Here is a 4,676-nt window from a genome sequence, read left to right as displayed (position 1 = left end):
ATGTTGTTGTATGTAAACCATTCTTATTTTAAAGCTACAACTTTTGAACAATTTGTATAAAATACTTAAATTGTTAATTTAAATATAACATTACAGGGTCAACTTAAATATAAATTTTAGTTCAACTTAAACAACCCAAAGAATATTTTGTAAATAGTTAAACGTGATAAATTGCAATGTCTTTCTAATAATGATTATAAGTTGGTTAATAAGGTTAAATAAATATCAAACCTAAAGTGTAATGATAAATAAACTAAATTCAATATTAAAATAATATATTTACTTTTACTTATAAAGTTATGTCTTTAACTTTTAACATATTATATTTAATATATTAGATTTAATATGTTGTATGTAACTATTATCAGTTTAAAACTACAACTTTTGAATAGTTTGGAAAAATACTTAAATTGTTAATTTAAATATAATATTAGAGGGTCAACTTAAATATAAATTTGAGTGTCACTTAAAAATTCCAAAGAATATTGTGTGAATAGTTAAAAGTGATAAATTGTAGTGCTAAATGCAAAAACTAAATTGTAATCTCAATTTAATTAAAATATTTCCTAAAGATATGTTTATAATCGTTAAAAGTTTTCAAATAAGTAGCTTAAAATAACTTATACTAACAATAGTTAAAAATAACTCTATATAAATGATTATATTGTTAACTTTAAAAACAAATAAACAATATTTGATGTTTTAAATAATTATAATGATAGAAATTAAAACGTTAAGCAGATAAATTTAAAAAAATTAATTAACAATAACAACAACTATAAATAACATTAAATCATATATTATATTTAATTTTATTCATGGGTAACCCGTGGGTAGAGGTCATTCAAACGATTGAAATTATGCAGTTTTAATAGATGTATATATTATAATATAATTCAAAATAATCAATAAATTATATCAACTTAGTTACGAGTTATTATATCAAATTTAACAACATCATTATTGTTATATTTAAAAAAACATATATTTCTAAAGATTTCAACTATATAGGTGTTTCTGCGCAACGCGCGGGCATTCGCCTAGTGTGTGTGTGTGTATATATATATATATATATATATATATATATATATATATATATATATATATATATATATATATATATATATATATATATATGGCTATGTTGATGTGTTTCTTACATTTATTGTGTGCTAGAATGCACCAATAGGAATTTAGTAAAATTAAATAATTATTTAATTAAATAAAGATAGATATTCAATGATTTCTATAATTGTATGTATATTAAATGATAGCCATAATTATAATTCTTCTTTTATGGAAACTAATTAAATTTGTCATTAATGTCAGCAATAACATTTTTTCAAAATGAATTTGCATCTAGGTTTTTATGTACGGATTCATGTTTTGTTTCAGGACACACTCACTTCAAATACAATAAAGTTGCATGGAATATGAAGAACGATAGTGGATTCTCCTAATACACTTTCATTCTGCTAGAATACAATTTCATTCTTCTAGATACGAATTCATTCTGAAAGAATATTATTATTGACAGTAATGACAAATTTAGTTACTTTTCATAAAAAAAATTATAATTGTGGATATCATTTAATATACATATAATTATGGAAATAGTTTAATATCTATCTTTATTTGATTAAATAATAATTTAATTTTTACTGAATTCTTATTGGTGCATTCTTGCACACAATAGATATGAGAAACATTTGAATCTACCTCTCTCTCTCTCTCTCTCTCTATATATATATATATATATATATATATATATATATATATATATATATATATATATATATATATATATATATATATATACTAGTTGTTTACCCGCGCCAAGCATCGGGTGAGAATGTTTGTTTCGGAAATTAATTTCATTTCGGCGGACCATGATACCTTTACTTCAACGATTAGTTTGCTTTGGGAAACATGCCATATAAAACATAAGACACAATGTATCGGCAAATATCACTAAGCATTAATTTCAATTCAACAATTCTCCTCAACCTTATTTGTGGAATTAACTCCATTTGGATTTCAACACTTGCAAGAACCCATACTTTATTTTTTTTTAAATTTTTTTTGTTACCCTTTCACAAATGTCATCTAGCTTTGGGAGATCATCAACTATTCAAGTCGAGACCTTCAAGATGAGTTTTTTTTCTCAGTCTTTTACTTATAAAGTCAAACAAGAAACAAATTTATTTTTATTCATATACTTAAAAGTGAAATAAATAAACAAAATAATTTATTAAACCCAAATCACCAGCTTGCCCCTTTTTCCTTACAATACACAAAGATTATTTGAAGTCACAATTAAAACATATGATACCTTGCAATCATTACACGTATATTCACTAAAACCTAAAACCCTTGGTTTATTGATTATTTAAATGATGATGATATTATTTAAAAATAGCTTGTCAATTTCAATTATGTGTGATAGTAAAATTGGTTGTCAATCTATCAATAATCATAATCTTGAAACATTGAATCTAACAAATGTATTTTTAAAATAAAATTTAAAAAGTATGTTGAAATTTACATCTTTTAATTAAAGTGATGGGTAAAAGAGAAGAAAGAGACACCTCAATTTTGTGCTCTTAATTTTACACCATTGCATGATAATGTCTTTTACCATTCATCCGATTTCATACAAATTATATATATATATTATCGTAAAGTCGGAAACATAGTTAATTGCTTTTTGGTCCCAAATTTGAACAAAAAAAACATTGATAGTTGCACCTGATCAACACAATAGGCATTAAAAGAAGAAACTTAGAATGTAAGGCACATAGTCGTGTCAAAATTCTATAATGTATATACAAAATAATGAAAGTATATAAAGTAGAGATATCAAAACTAAACCAAAACAACAAAATGAAAATAAAATACTATTTATTTAAACAATAAAGTATAATACACGCATTAACACACATATGGGCACACGCAGAAACACATACAGCCACACATGTATAGACCTAAAACATGGCTTAATTCCAACTTCAATACCATGAAAAGTTTCTTTTTATTTACAAAATTACCCCTCGGACCTAAAATCTCACAAACATGAAACACCGATTTTTTGTTTTCCTAAAAGCCCCAATGTTTTCAGTCTCATCTAAATACATGTATGTATGTTGCATATACAACAAATAAATAAAGAGATGGGCTAGTTTTCTTAAGAAAATAAACAATCTGCAAAATGGATAGTGCTTTATTGTAAAGTGCCCATGTAGTCATTTGTGTACCACCCAAGATAATCAAACTCGCTATAGGACCATTGAGGGAATCAAACATATAATAAAAATTAATAACAAAACCAAAAGTTAGATTAATACCCTTAGAACCACCACCAGTTGTAGGACCATTAAGGGATCATTAGAAATTATTGCTTCACATAGCTGTACATAACATGTAATGTGTTGTCCCCTTGCTTAAAATTAAAATCCTAATACCGCTAGTTTCATCTGTTGCAAAACAACACACACATTTTAACGGTCTCATTCCCCCATTTTTAACCTCAAGGTATGAAAAATCCACCACCATTGTCCTAGCTTTGATTTTTCATGAACTTCCTTCAGACATAAGTTTTAATCCTTGGGAACTTGCCACTATCAGTAATGCAGAAAACATTATCAAACATACTAAATGTAAGAGATATAAGTTCAAGGAAGATTGGTCTACCTTGATTATTGGCAAGCACACATTTAAAGAAAACATGGTCAACTGATTCCACTTCTGAATTACAGAAAGGACATAACAAATTTTGGACAACAATACCCTTGATGTGGTATAATTATTCACCTTAATTACATAAAGGACATTCCAATCTGCAAGTCATTTTGAAAAATTAATGAGCTATAATTATCCACCTGCAAGATAAAAGGTGAAAAACATAAGAATCAAAAGAAAGCTTGTATTAGGCCCCTGCACAAATTCATTAGAGCTTACGATTATTGTAGTTCCTCCACCAAATAAGTTGAAGATTTGATATCATGGGCCTAACTTGAATTATATTATTATTAAAAAAAAGTCATTAGACATCTATGATTCTACAAACAGATCAAAATATAACAAAAACAAACAGATCAAAACATACGAAATACAAAATCTTAACATAAGCCAAACAAAAAGACATCTTTTAATTTTTGTAAAACATACATTTGTAAGAAATTATTCTTGAAGAGCACATGTAGAACAAATGCATCTCACTTGTCAAGAGCTTTTTCATGTACACACCTTTATTTTTTTTTAGGGCAAGGGTGACTATGGTTGGTAACAACTAAAAATCAAGCATATTATAATTAGCTTCTACTTGAAGATGGTGGTCATCCAGAAATAAAATCTTCAAAATTCAAACAAAAGAACTCCAAACACAATGTAGGGGGAATCCAGAAAATGAAAACTTCAACCAAAAATTGTTCAAGAAAAAAAATCAAACCTGAGAAATCCACTGGAATTGCCTTGTTTTTAGAGATAGAAAGAGGAGGATAAAAAAGAGCAAATCAGAGGGTATATCGTGTAGCTTTCCTTAGATTTTTATTCAAGGGGCTAGCTTTGATAAGGCTCAATAGAGAGGAAGGATAAATCAAACACAAAATATCGTTACAGCACCAAAAAACATAAAAAGAATGTTGATATAAAACATAAACGCACCAAATGTGAAGAAA

This window comes from Lactuca virosa, chromosome 5 (genome assembly GCF_052849685.1).
Source record: "Lactuca virosa cultivar CGN04683 chromosome 5, Lactuca_virosa_CGN04683_v6, whole genome shotgun sequence".
NCBI lineage: Eukaryota > Viridiplantae > Streptophyta > Magnoliopsida > Asterales > Asteraceae > Lactuca > Lactuca virosa.
Note: the sequence above shows the minus strand (reverse complement) of the source record.